Genomic DNA, 15,635 nt, shown 5'->3' with positions numbered 1-15,635 from the left:
GGCTCTGATGACTGAATCCAGTATATTTCCTGAATCAGAGTTGTGAGAGCCAACTTCTTTTGCTTTAGTCATTTTAAGTCATTATAATTATAGTCATATAAATTATAAATTTTAGCCATTATAAATTATGACAAATAAACCCTGAAATATATAAGAAAGTCAAGGAAATTTTCTGCGTTTCAAGGTCAAGTATATCATTACTCCCAACCTAGAAGCAGACTTGATTGACCAAGTAAGGACAAAAATTACTACAAGCTTATAGAAAACAGAGATGTTCATAGTATGTTGAAGTTCATGCATTTAGACCCTTTATCTTAATTATAAATAAATACCCGAGTCATGCCTTTTAGTAATATCCCTAATTTTAAAGAAAATCCACATTATCCTTTTCTAGTTGAGTGAATTTGAGCAAGGTTAATGAAACCATCAATAAAAATAGCAACAAAATTAAACTTCCTCACATCTGCTTAGAATCCATTGCCCCTCTTCCATAAAAAATATAGTTCATATATTTAATATAGTTCATATATATTAAGGAAAAAATCCTAGTACTCTTCAACAAACACTCTAATAAACTGAGTACTCACATTATACTCTAGACTGGAATTGAAATCAATATTTCTTGAAACTACTGAAATAACATCCCAATATATTAAGAAAGCAGAATCCTCCCCCACAGAAAAGAGATAACATTCAATTTTATAATGGTAAGATAGAGAATAAGTTTAAGTGTACCAAATGAAACTATTTATCACCTTTAACCTTATCATCTAAGGTGTCTTGACCTCCTGTTCAAGTCTTATCTTCTCCATCTTGTGGTTCTTCATGAACAATTGCTAGATGAATTGTAAAACCATCACATGTAGTTATACTTTCTAATCAAAGTGGATTTGAATAAAATAGGGATTATAATTTTCTGATTTCACAGGTTGCTGCTCAACATGGCCTGGGGTTCTGTTTTCTTTGTAAAGTAATCAAGATTTAGGATCAAGACTGTGACTTAAAAAATGGAGAAATGAGCTTAGAACAAAACTTGAAGCATCCCCTGCACCAAAATAAATCATTTCACATGAGTGTCCTGGGTTAAATGAATGATAAGCTGTGCTTTCTAACTGATACACTTTAGACTTAATCAAATATAATTTTATATAAACTGCCCCAAAGCAGTTTTTGTTGGTTGGGTGCTTGGATTCATGTTGCTTTAATTTCCACTTGAGGGCACTGCTTTCTTTAGCAGATGTGGGACAAAAGAATGTCTGGGCAATTATGTAAGGCGTTACATATGCAAACGAAGTGACCAGAACCATGATTCTGACTCACCACAAGTGAATCTTCACACAGTGTGTAACTATAGATCTGGCTGACCTACATTTTTATCCAGACTTGGCATGCTGTCCCCTAGTTTAGAACAGTCCATTGCATAGACTGAATTCTAGTAATAGGGTAGATATTATCCTTAGGTTCATGATTTACGTCAAAGGTGTCTCCCTCTGTGATTCCACTTTGGAGATAGGTACATTCTACTCTAATCCAAAGGAAGCCCACGGAGCTCCACTTCCAGGACATGGTCATTCCCACTCATCCTCACTGTGTCCTTTAGTCCATCCCTTGAGCTCAGTAAAATCTCAGCAGGTAGTCAGCCTCTTACCCCAAATATTTTCTAGGCAGGAGCCAGACACCAGTTCTATGTATCTTCCTAATTTAAGGGGACACATATTATGTTCTCCACTGAAGCCTGTTTCCTTTGGCCTGCAAGAGAACATGAACATTTTCTCCTTAGGGAGGAGGTCACCAATTATATCCTAGCCACAGATTTCCCTTATTTTTCAACAACTGCCTTCTTCCCCCTTTTTAATTCTTGAGGCAGGTCAGCTGGGTAGAATTATGTAACTAATCTTCGGATATGGGAATTTCTTTTTTTTCTGTATATCCTTATTGTAGCTTTACTTTCCTAAACAGTGCTGAGGAACATACTTGAGATAGACAAGCTAAGCCCAACAGTGTTTTGTTTTGTCTTTATATATATGTATATATATATACATATATATATGATTTTTTATTGTCAAGGTGATGTACAGAGGGGTTTCTGTAACATAAATAAGGTAATGAGTACATTTCTTGTCAACCTTGTCATACACTGGTTTCTCTTCAGATCATATAAATCTTTCGCCTTTTATTTGGGAATTTCTATATAGCGGTCTGTCTCACAGCCCACATTGTGACCTTATACCTATCATTGAGAGTTCAGCCAAAACTCCCATTTTAATTTTCTCTTCACAGAAAGTACAGCTATAGCTCTTCTACTGCAATATCAAAAACTTCGCAAAGTAGTCAGAGAAAAAAAATTACAAGAGCTTCTGAACAACTCTTTCTTGTATCTTATCTGAAGAGTAAGCAGGCCATGACCCTCTTGTCTTCTATTTTATTTTTTATTTCTGAGGTTACATGCATATTTGGAGAAAGCTTGGCAAACAACATTACTATGACTCAATCTACAAACAGAATTACCTTGATCCTGACAACCTTTCTCCTGATCTACCTGGCATAGTGTTAGATTTGTTTTTCCGAAAGTGTTCCATGTACTATAGATTGAAAAGATACCCAAGTTCAACTCAGAAGTGTTTCAAAACTCAAAAGTACTATAAATAAAGATATCACCTTTCTGCTCTGAGATTTACTAACTCAACTCCTGTGTCTTTACTTTTAGTACCTTCTAGATAACAGTACAGGTAAATCTATGATCTGACATTAGATAAGGCATGAGATCTTTCCAATACATATAAAGACAATAGGTTTTTAAATTATTCTGGAATAGGGCTGGGAAGGTGGCTCAGTGGTAGAGCACTTGCCTTGCATGCACGAGGCCCTGGGTTCGATTCCCCAGCACCACATAAGCAAAAAGAAAAAAAGCCGGAAGTGGCGCTGTGGCTCAAGTGGTAGAGCGTTAGCCTTGAGCTGAAGAGCTGAGAGACAGCACCCAAGCCCAGAGTTCAGGCCCCACGACCAGACCCCCCAAAAAATTATTCTGGAATAACAGTTGTAAAATTATACATGTTCACGTTTGTAGTGTCAATGTTGATCAGGATAAAAGACAATGTTTAAAAAATTATTTGAATCTCATCATGATTAATAATGATTAAACATTACCAGGTGCCAGTGGTTCACACCTGTAATCCTAGCTACTCAGGAGGCTGAGATCTGAGGTTCACAGTTTGAAGCCAGCCTAGGCAGAAAAGTCACCATGAGACTCTTATCTCTAATTAACCACTCAAAAACTGGAAGTGTTTGTGGCTCAAGTGGTAGAGCACTAGCCTTGAGCACAAAGAGGCTCAAGGACAGTGCCCAGGCCCTGAGTTCAAGTCTAAATAAATAACCTAAATAAATCAACAAACAAATAATATAGCCAACATTATTATAAACATACTTATAAATGTTATACAGTTTAAATCACTAAGTAGATAGGTGGCAGACAGAAGCAGCACATGACTGAACAAGGACACTGAGATGTAGCAAGTAATGTAATCATGCCACTTACAATCCTATTTTAAAAAATAACATAAGGAGATGCAGAACAATTTCATCTGAGGCACTGTAGGCAGTGGCACAATTAAGTGTGAAGATATGGGAAATCCTTGCTTCCTGGGATAAAACTACTTCATGGGGCAAGTAGCTACCTTGTCAACATATGAGTGTGCTCACTCATATTTTACTCTGATATACGCTCCTCTAGCTTGCCAGTGACTTTATACACTGAATAACAAGAAAGAAGATATGTTTGTAAGGGTTTGCCCCACTCCTAACCAAGTAATGTGATGTATGCATATACAGATGCATAGAAATAGAGTACATACCATATAACTGTAACCCCTCTGTACATTATCTTTACAATAAAAAATATATATTAAAAAAGAAATAATAAAAGTTTACACATTCTACATGTATCTTATATGTATGTAGAATGTGTACAAATACTTTTATATATGGATTATATATTATACAATACATTTTGTGTAATATATAATATATAATAATATATAATATCATAAAATATCTTTTTATTTAACATTTCCTTAGTAATCAAAATGATCAATTACTGATTAGCATTTCATTAGAATCTATATTTAAATGTCTCCTTTTGCCCATGTATGTCATTTCCAATGTTTTTCTCTTATGAACAAGGGGGAAGGAAAGATTTGGTGTGTCTATAATATGTAAGAACAGTATATCATATAGATAGGCCAGGGTAAAATATCCAAAAAGGGACTTTTGGTAGCCAGGGAACTGATGAGGTAAACCTTTATATAAGGAAGAGGTGTGGAAGTAAATAAGAAAAATTGAGAAGAGGGGGAGAATGTGGAGAATGCAGTCAAGAATTCAATGTATATCCTACAAAATTAAGAAAAGTGAGTGGAGTGAGTTGGGAGGGAATGAGAATGTCAAAAGGGGTGACATAGATCAAGACACTATATTCATAAACTGTTTTGTTAAATGACAACTCTTTTGTGCAACTACTTAAAGATAATTTTAAGTTACTTTTGTCTAACAAGGAAAAAAACGTGATTTACCCAAGTTCCTGAGCATGATCCTATATATAAACATGGAAATTTTAGGGGAAAAAAACCTATAGGTTTATCTAAGGCTAATATACCTATTCGTCCCTATATCTCATAACTCCTAGGGAGAGATTGCTTCCCTGGAAGTCTTCAGTCAAGTGATAACAGACCTCTTTAAAACTTCATATATCACAGAAAGGACGATTCAATGAGGGCAAATCTTCCAAAGAATCTTGAAAGATAATATACTTTTCCTCTAAATATTCTGAATTAGTAATTTTTCCCCCCTCAGGATAGAAGGTGTGGCTCAAGGGTAGAACACTGGCCTAACAAGCAAAAGACCCTGAGTTCAATATGCATTTTCACCAAAGAGAAAAAAGTAAAACAAACCTCAGATAATGATGAATAATTTACCTATGGAATATGACAAAATGAGAGTATTCCTCTAACTGGAAAGCCCATGGTCATGATGCTCCACTAAAATGTCCTCTGATCATAAAATATTTATAAACTAATTTCCTCTATATTTTACAACATGTTTTCAATTGTAAGGGTAGCATTTGGATGAGCATTTTATTTATATTTTACTATCCAATCATTTTCCCAAGGAAATTACAATCTTTTCCCAATGGGGCCCTATGCAACATGATAATCTTTTTCTTTTCTTTTCTTTTCCTTTTTTATTGTGAAAATACCTTATAGAGGGATTACAATTACATGAGCAAGGTAATGAGTACATTTCTTATCAAGCATTTTTGCCTCCTCCTTTGTTTCCCCTTCCCATCCCTTCCCATCTCCCACCCCCCCAATCCCAAACACCCCCTCACCAAAGTTGTAAAGATTGTTTTTTGACATAACGATTTGTACATCTCATTGTTGCAATGATTCCACCTGTATCTCTATTTAAATGATTTGTTTTTTCCCTTCCCTCCAGAAATTATATCATGGGGGAGGGACATACAAAGCAACAAAGAAATCATCTTATAAATATGTTAGAAACAATCGCAAGAAAGAAAGAAAATTCTATGCCTCCATCAGAAAGAATGACATTGCCCCATTTGTTAGAAAATGGAAAGACTTGGAAAAAATTAAATTAAGTGAAGTAAGCCAGGCCCAAAGAAATATAGGTCCCATGGTTTCCCTTACTTGCAATAACTAGAATATGTCTGAGACAAACAGAAACTGTCAGACAAGTTGATGTTAGGTGAAATGAATCCAAGATAAGGATTCAAATCTTTTTCTTTTCTTACAACTAAATTTTAGAAAGAATTCCAACAACTGTTTTGAACATAAGAAAGTTTCTCCTTTAATTAAAGTATCATTCAGTCCTCAAAAACTCCCCTGCAATGATCCTAGTTGCCTTTTAACACTTTTTCTTGTTTACAGTAGTTCTATATTTTCTTCATAGCTTGGATTTTACATGTTCAATGAGAAAATTCACGAAAATTCAACCATGCAGAGCTCCAAAGAAATAGTACAATACTGTGAAGATATTGCTATGTCAAACCTGAGTGTCAATGAAAGAGCATTTGACACTGTCAGCAGCCCTACAACTCTGCCTGGGGCTGGAAGTGCCATTTTGGAATCCAGTAATAAAGATGCCATTGATCTCTAAAAGAATGTTAAGGAATTTCCTGGAGTTATTCAGAAACAAATCTTCGGAAATAGTACGACTCAAAGAGTGTTGTTGGTCATTATTTCTTTGGAATGATAAAATTGTTTCTGAATTTAAAGTATGATTGCTAGTTTCAATAACTTTTTGAAATAAATATAAGCAGGTTAGCATGCTAAGTAAACACTGAAGATTAAACTAAGGGAAACAATAGACTAAGGGAGACCATAAACTTGTTTTTCAGGGGAAAACTATTAAATGACCCATAATGAATTTGAATCCATTTTAAAGAAAGCATCTGTGGAGATAAATCTTCTATGACATCTCCAGCTTCCCGTTTTACCACTTCCTGCTGAGCTTCTTTTTTTTTTTTTTTTTTTTTTTTTTGGTCAGTCATGGGGCTTGAACTCTGGGCCTGGGCACTGTCCCTCGCTCAAGGTTAGCGCTCTACCACTTGAGCCACAGCACCACTTCCTCTGCTGAGCTTCTTATGACAGACAGTTCTCCTGATTTTTTCAGCTCTTCAGCTCTATGATCTCATGTATTTAGAAATAATATTAGAAATTTTAGAAACCATTTTCTGTAGTGAAAGAGTAAAAGGAAAAAGAACTGTTCCTAAAGGCTAATGCCATTCTGATTTATTACATGGCACCATTTTAATCTCTTTATATAATTCCCAGGCATTCCTCCCATAGGGAGATATATCTTGATTTGGACTCAGTAGAATAGTCTTTCAAATAAATTGATTATTGATTACTTCTGCCATATTTATTTTCAAATAGTGATGGCTTTTTCCAATAAGAACAATGGACTAGGTGCTTGTGGCTCATCCCTGTAATCCTAGGAACACAGGAGGCTGAGATCTGAGGATCACAGTTTAAAGCCAGCCTGGTCAGGAAAGTCCAGGACACTCATATCCCCAGGTAACCACCAGAAAACTGGAATTGGTGCTGTGACTCAAAGGGTAGAGCATTAGTCTTGAGCAAAAATGCTGAGGGACAGTGCCTAGACCCTGAGTTCAAGCTCCACAAGTAACAACAACTACAAAAGCATCAAAAGAACTATGGAATATGCTTTTTCTTCCATAAGAGAGAGTAAAGTTAATGAACAGCAGCCACCATCTTGCCATGGCAGAGATGAGGGGTAAAAAGAACCTACACCATAGCCATACCTCTGCTTCCACCTCATAGTCCTAATCTCAACACAAATTTCAGGTCTACTGATCTCCTGAGACCTTATCCATTCAGGGAGAAGATGGGTAATCCCAGCTAGAACCTCAGTAACAATGACTTAGGCTCCCTGGATCAGTGGTGATCCATGGAGAATCCAAACTGCAATAGAGAGAAAAGTCGACTCCCTATGTAAACCATACTTTGCAAATTTTATTCCAGTGATCTTCCTCTGACCTGCAATAGCCAGTAATGTGGTGTCATGAGAAGATCTTCCTTCTAGAGCCCCAACTCCAGCCCCACAATAGGAGCCTAGAATGGACAGCCACTCACTAATAGGTTTCCTGAGGCTTTCTGGAGAAACAACTGGGAAAGGGCTTGAAAAAGTGACACTGGTATCCCTATCCCAGCCCAACTACCTTCTGTAGAAGTTTTTTTCGAGTAGAAGCATAGAGTCAGAGTACCAGAGTGTTCTTTCACAAGATTTCCCCTTCAAAGCTCTTGCCTCAAGAGAACCTAGTAACTAGCCAGAGTTGACTAAAACAATGACACATTGAGGATCTGGATTCTCCCCCACCCCATCCCTTTCCCTTAAAACTTCCTTTTTGTCCCATGAGCATTGGTCACAAAATAACATACCTTGATTTACTATTTCCTTCCTAACATCTTACTCAATATAATTAGCAAAGTAACCTAGAGACTGTCTCCCTGAAGGCTGGACACAGTCAGCTTAGTTAGGGGCCTCAAAGGGTTGTCTGATAGACCCATCTCCCTGAAAAAAAAAAAAAACCACCTGTGAATCACAGTGTATCTAGCTGTTGTTTGTGACTAATAGGGCTGAGTCCTCTTGGTCTTACAGAGTTGCTTTCAGAACTTTCTGGCTGACTCACAGCTTCATGAACCCACCCTTCCACATTTATACCAAGAAATACAGTTCTGTGTTCAACCAACAAATCCCTTTACTGCATACAAAAAGCAGATTGCATACATATGTCAACTTTTCCATTTCTTTCTTACAGCTAGTCTCCCAGATGACAGGCAGTAACAGAGATGTTATATGTCCAAGATTCCAATAGTTCAAGTCTTCAGGAAATTCAAGGAAAAGAATTTCAAAGGTTAATGAGAGTTGCTAGAGAGAAATGTAGATGTAGACTCAGATCTCAAGACCCTTCCTCCTGTTGAGAGATTAAAACATCAGAGACAAGAAAGATGAAATTACATGAGAAAAAGGGATATTCAAACTTATTTCATGATGACCTTCAATATGTTCTCCCCAGCCATAAAAGATTATAAACTATGAAATGTTTTATAATTGAATTGCTATTTTTGAGATGAAAAGCTTTTATATATGCTCTTGCCTTTACAAATCTTTGATTAGTTGAAATTCTTTCATCTCTGAAACTTTGTTTTTTGTACTAGTGCTAAAGATGGAACTCAGGACCTGAATGTTATCCCTGAGCTTTTGTGGTCAAAGCTAGTACTCTACCATTTGAGCCACAGCTCAACATCTTTAGTGATTAGTTCAAGATAAGATAGGCATTCATGGAATCCATTAACAAAGAGCTGAAGGAAGTCAGGGAGACCAAAAATGGAATGCTGAATGGAACCCAACAGAAGGAATGGGAGTCCAAAGAAACCATAACCAATCAACTAAGTGATTTGAGAACAAACACTGAACACCAAATTAAGGAAGTAAAGAAATTCATACAAGACCTAATACAGAGCTTCAACAAAGAACTTGAAGCCATCAAAGCTGACCAATTAGAAGGAAAAGAGATAAAAAACAAAGTAGAAAGTCTTGAAAGCAGGTTAGACCATGCAGAAGATCGAATCTCAGGGATTGAAGACAGCCTAGATATTAGAGAGAAAGAACATACAACCATCCAAGACAAGTCCAAGAAATATGATAGATCTATCCAACACCTGGAAGACACCATCAGAAGGCCTAATCTAAGGATAATGGGTGTAGAGGAGCACCTAGAAACAGAAGTTAATGGTCTAGGAAATTTGTTTAACAGGATCCTAGCAGAGAACTTCCCAAACATACAAAAAGATAGGCCTATCCAGATACAAGAAGCTTTTAGAACCCCAAATAGACCAGACCAGAATAGGACATCCCACCATCACATTATAATCCACACAGGATCAACTCAGACCAAGGAAAAGATACTTAAAGCTGTCAAGGAGAAAAGGTTAATCACCTATAAAGGGAAACCAATTAGAATCACCTCAGATTTCTCAGCAGAGACAATCAAAGCAAGAAGAGCCTGGAATGATGTATGCCATGCCCTAAAAACAAACAACTATCAACCAAGAATACTGTACCCAGCTAAACTCTCCTTCATAACTGAAGGCCAAATAAAAACCTTCCATAGCAAAGAAAAATTGAAACAATACATCTCTACCAAACCAGCCCTACAAAAGATTCTTAAAGATGTCCTACACATAGAAAACCAACAAGACCATAATAAAGGCCAAGAAACTGCACCCAAACTGAGAATCCAAGAACCATAGGAAGAACCCAGTTTTTGCAGCCCCCAAGAAGGTTGGATAACGTGGCAGGAACTCCCAAATACCTCTCAGTCCTATCTCTTAACGTTAACGGACTGAACTCTCCAATTAAGCGACATAGACTGTCTAGTTGGATTAAAAAACAAGACCCTTCTATCTGCTGCCTGCAGGAGTCACATCTTGCCCGTAAAAACAAACACATTTTCAATGTTAAAGGATGAAACAAAATCTACCAAGCAAACGGCCCCCATAAACAGGCGGGAGTTGCAATCCTAATATCAGATAAAATAGACTTCAAATTAAAATTTATGAGAAGAGATAAAGAAGGTCGATACATACTAATTAAAGGATCTCTCCTTCAGGAGGATATTACAATTCTAAATATCTATTCGCCAAACAATGGAGCATCCAAATTTATCAAAGAAACACCACTTTCCCTCAAATCCCATATAGAGCAAAAGACATTAATTGTTGGGGATATTAACACACCACTCTCCCCACTAGATAGATCAACTCAGCAAAAACTCAACAGAGAAACCACAGATCTAAACAGCTGCATAGATCAACTAGACTTAACAGACATCTACTGAACATTTCACCCAGCAGCATCAGAATACACGTTTTTCTCAGCAGCACATGGAACATTTTCTAAAATAGACCACATTTTAGGCCACAAAGCAAACTTGTCTAAATTCAGAAACATTGAAGTTATACCTTGCATTCTCTCTGACCACAAGGGAATAAAATTAGAACTCAACACCAAAAGCCACCAAAGAAAGTCCGGTATCACATGGAGGCTGAACAACACACTGCTGAATCATGAGTGGGTCATGGAAGAGATTAGAAAGGAAATTCAAATGTTCATGCTATTCAACAAAAATGAACACACAAATTACCAGCTCCTCTGGGACACAGCAAAGGCAGTACTCAGAGGCAAGTTTATAGCTCTGAGCTCCTACATCAACAAATTGGAGAGATCTGAAACTAGCAATTTAATGACACATCTAAACCTCCTTGAAAAAGAGCAGCAAGATAAACCCCAATCCAGTAGACGGAAAGAAATAATCAAAATTAAATCAGAATTAAATGAATTAGAATCCAAAAAACTATAGAAAGAATCAACAAAACAAAGAGTTGGTTCTTTGAAAAACTTAACAAAATTGACACACCCTTAGCAAATCTTATCAGAAAAAGAAGAGAACACACCCAAATTAATAAACTCAGAGATGAGAATGGAAACATCACCACGGAAACAACCAAGATTCAGAACATAATAAGGGAATACTTCTCAAAACTTTATGCTAATAAGTTTGAGAACTTGACAGAAATGGACCTTTTCCTAGCAAATATTGACATGCCAAAACTAAACCAAGATGAGTTAAACCAGCTCAACAGGCCCATATCAAGCATTGAAATAGAAACAGCAATAAGAGACCTCCCAGCTAAGAAAAGTCCAGGACCAGATGGTTTTACAATGGAATTTTACAAGGCCTTCAAAGCAGAGCTCACACCAATACTCCTCTAACTCTTCAATGAAATTGAAAGAGAAAGCTCACTACCAAACACATTCTATGAAGCCATCATAACCCTCATCCCAAAACCAGGCAGGGACTCATCAAAGAAAGAGAACTATACACCCATTTCTTTGATGAACATCGATGCAAAACTTCTCAACAAAATTTTGGCCAATCGACTTCAACAATTCATCCAAAAAATCATACACCACAATCAAACAGGATTCATTTCAGGGATGCAAAGCTGGTTCAATATATGCAAATCAATTAATATTATTCATCACATCAACAGGAGCAAGAATAAGAAACACATGGTTATCTCAATAGATGCAGAAAAAGCATTCGACAAGATCCAACACCCCTTCATGATGAAGGTTTTGGAAAAATTAGGAATCCATGGAATATTCCTCAATACAATAAAGGCTGTATATGACAAACCTACAGCCAGCATTATACTCAATGGTGAAAAACTAAAGCCATTTCCTCTTAACTCAGGAACAAGACAAGGATGCCCACTCTCTCCACTTCTCTTCAATCTAGTATTAGAATGCCTAGCTACAGCAATAAGACAAGATGCAGACATAAAGGGGATCCAAATAGGGAAAGAAGAAATAAAACTCTTCCTCTTTGCAGATGACATGATCTTGTATTTAAAGAATCCCATAGACTCCACTCCCAAATTACTCAAGCTGATTCAAAACTTTGGCACAGTAGCAGGTTATAAAATTAACCCCCAAAAATCAATGGCTTTTCTGTATGCCAACAATGAGAAAAGTGTGGCTGAAATTAGGAGAGCAACTCCATTTGTAATAGCCCCACAAAAAATAAAATATCTAGGAATTAACTTAACCAAAGAAGTGAAGGACCTCTATGATGAAAACTTTAAAATCTTGAAAAAGGAAATCAACACAGAAGTTAAAAAATGGCAAAACCTCCCATGCTCCTGGATTGGAAAGATTAACATCGTGAAAATGGCAATACTTCCCAAGGCTATCTACAAATTCAACGCAATACCTATCAAAATTCCACCCTCATTCTTCAAGGAAATAGAAGAGGCAATCCAAAAATTCATATGGAACAATAAAAGACCCCGAATAGCAAAAACGCTCCTCAACGAAAAGAACACTGCTGGAGGAATATCAATACCAAATTTCAAACTCTACTATAAAGCCATAGTAATCAAAACAGCTTGGTATTGGCATAAGAACAGACCTCAGGACCAATGGAATAGAATTGAAAACCCAGAAATGAACCTACAGACCTATAGCCATCTAATCTTTGATAAGGGAGCTAAAACAATAGAATGGAAGAAAGACAGCCTCTTCAGTAAATGGTGCTGGCAAAACTGGTTAAATACATGTAGAAAACTAAAGCTAGATCCTTATATATCACCCTGCACCAGAATCAACTCCAAATGGATCAAAGACCTTGAACTCAAAGCAGACACTCTGAAAACATTACAGGATGGAATAGGAGAAACCTTAGGTCTCCTTGGCTTAGGCCGAAATTTTCTGAATACAGACCCGGAAACACAACAAATCAAAGAAAGGTTGGACAAATGGGATTGCATAAAGTTGCAGAGCTTCTGCAGGGCAAATAACATAGCTAGCAAGATCAATAGAAAGCCCACGGATTGGGAGAAGATCTTTACTAGCCAAACAACGGACAAGGGTCTCATATCTAAAATATACTTGGAACTCAAAAAATTAAACCCCCCAACAACAAATCCTCAAAGAAACAACTGCTCAATAAATAAGTGGGCGAAAGACTTAAAGAGAAACTTCTCTGAAGAAGAAAGAAGGATGGCCAATAGACACATGAAGAAATGTTCAACATCCCTAGCCATAAAAGAAATGCAAATCAAAACAACATTGAGATATCACCTCACTCCAGTTAGAACGGCAAAAATCAAGAACTCTAACAACAACAGATGCTGGAGGGAATGTGGACAGAAAGGAACCTTACTTCATTGTTGGTGGGAATGTAAACTTGTTCAACCACTTTGGAAAGCAGTATGGAGGTTCCTCAAAAGACTTCACATAGAACTCCCCTATGACCCAGCAATCCCACTTTTGGGCATTTACCCAAATGTTTACAAACAAGACCACACTAAAGCTACCAGTACAACTATGTTTATTACTATTTACTATAGCTAAGATATGGAACCAACCCAGATGCCCCTCAGTAGATGAATGGATCAAGAAAATGTGGTATATATACACAATGGAATTCTATGCCTCCATCAGAAAGAATGCCATTGCCCCATTTGTTAGGAAATGGAAAAACTTGGAAAAAAATTATATTAAGTGAAGGAAGCCAGGCCCAAAGAAACATAGGTCCCATGGTTTCCCTTATTTGTAATATCTAGTATATGTATGAGTCAAGAGGAAAAGGTCAGATAATGTGAGGTCAGGAAAATGAACCCTTAGATATGTATTTTAATGTTTTTTTTCTTTCATGCATGTGTTTCTAACGTATTTATAAGATTATCTCTTTGTTGCTTTGTATGTCCCTCCCCCACAGTATAACCCCTGCTTTCACTATATTTGGTGTCAGTATAACTTGTGGAGGAGATGGGGAAAAACCAGTTGTTTAAGGATACAGGTGGACCTGTTGCAACAATGAGAAGTACAAGTTGTCATGTCCAAAACGAGCTTTACAATGTCTGTGCGGGGGGGCGGGAGGGGGGGAGAAGGGGGGGGGAAAGAGAAGGATTGGGATTGGGGGGGAGGGGGAGACTGGGAAAGGATGTGAAGGGTAAACAAAGGAGGAGGGTGCAATGCTTGGTAAGAAATGTACGCATTATCCTGCCCATGTAATTGTAACTCCTCTGTACAGTATGTTCACAAATTAAATTAAATTAAATTAAAAAAAAGAGTCTCAGATATATTGTTTCCATGATTTCTTTTACTTGTCCGTGTTATCTTCTAATCCACTGAGCCTTTTTTAAGTGTTCTTTTTTTAATTTTTAATTACTTTTCATTTTAATTAATTTTAATTTTTTGTGACACTGAGGATTGCACTCATGACCTCAGACATTCTATCAAAGTGTTGTATCACTGAGCTACTTTTCCAGCCTATTAATCTTTGTTTGGAGGCAAGGCTTCAATAAGTTGCCAAAGCTGGCCTGAACTTATGATCTTCCTTTCTCAGCCACACAGATAGCTGGCATTACATGCATGTATCATCATTTCTGTTTATATAGTTATTATTTTCAACACTTTGTCAAGCAATTGCTAGATATCCAGATTTCTATTTCTATTTCTACTTCTTTCTTTCTTTCTCTTTCTTTCTTTCTTTCTTTCTTTCTTTCTTTCTTTCTTTCTTTCTTTCTTTCTTTCTTTCTTTTCTCTTTCTTTCTTTTGTTTTTTTCTTCCTTCCTTTCTTCCTTCCTTTCTTTCTTCCTTCCTTTCTTTCTTTTTTGTGCTGATCCTGGGGCTTGAACTCAAGGCATAGATACTGTCCCCAAGCTTTTCTTGCTCAAGCTAGCACTGTGAAACTTCAGGTACAGCTCTACTTCTGACTTTTTGGTAATTAATTAGAGATAAAAGTCTCACAGACTTTACTTCCCAGGTTGGCTTGTTGAATTGTGATCCTCAGATCTCAGCCCTGTGGTAGCTAGGATTACAGGGGTGTGCCAATAATGCTGGACTACTTCCTTATAATAAATATTTCAGCAAGGAGTGCTCTTTGCTATTCAGCCTGTCCATATGTTTTGAGCAAGCTATCTTGAATGGTCTGTGTATGAGCTTCTGCTTGGAGAGACTGACCATGGATTCTGATACACCAATGGGATGAGCTTTAAAACTGATTCTTCAGAGGTTGGCCTGGTGCTGGTCTAGCATCTGGGTCCACAAGGATGAACATTATGCTAAGGTTATAAAGGCTAGCCTGAAAATAGCTCTGACTTAGAACTTGAGTCTGAAGGATCAAGCTTGAAGCTAGAGGCTATGGGAGTTGGTCTGTGACCAATTTGCAATGTTTCTCAAAGTTAACACTTATAACCTAAAGTTGTATTCAAAAATAAGGCAAATGTTTTAACAGAGGTGATGAAGATAATTGGGTAGTAGCATGCTTTTCAAAGAAAACCATACATTCACTCAAATGCCTCAACCATAAACTCCTACAATGTCCAGATCAATACTACAGACATCCATTGCTACACTTTTTCATCACCTTCTGTACTCTCGAGCCAAGCTATCTTCCTGGAGAATGCTTCTATACTTGCTTACTTTGGCTGAAGCCAGAATGACTAGACCCTTTCTAGAACTTAGCA

At 37.1% G+C, this 15,635-nt stretch overlaps 1 non-coding gene across 1 annotated transcript; it reads left to right on the top strand.

Annotated features, from left to right (window-relative positions):
* The first annotated feature begins 2,824 nt into the window (after positions 1–2,824).
* Positions 2,825–2,889, top strand: Trnaa-ugc (transfer RNA alanine (anticodon UGC)). Its single transcript has one exon. It is a non-coding gene; the product is annotated as a tRNA-Ala (tRNA).
* Positions 2,890–15,635: the final 12,746 nt, after the last annotated feature.

Source organism: Dipodomys merriami, unplaced genomic scaffold (assembly GCF_024711535.1).
Source record: "Dipodomys merriami isolate MVZ:Mamm:240054 unplaced genomic scaffold, mDipMer1.0.p SCAF_20, whole genome shotgun sequence".
Classification (NCBI taxonomy): Eukaryota; Metazoa; Chordata; class Mammalia; order Rodentia; family Heteromyidae; genus Dipodomys; species Dipodomys merriami.
The sequence above is the reverse complement of the archived record's forward strand: the minus strand, read 5'-3'. Positions and strand labels throughout refer to the sequence as shown.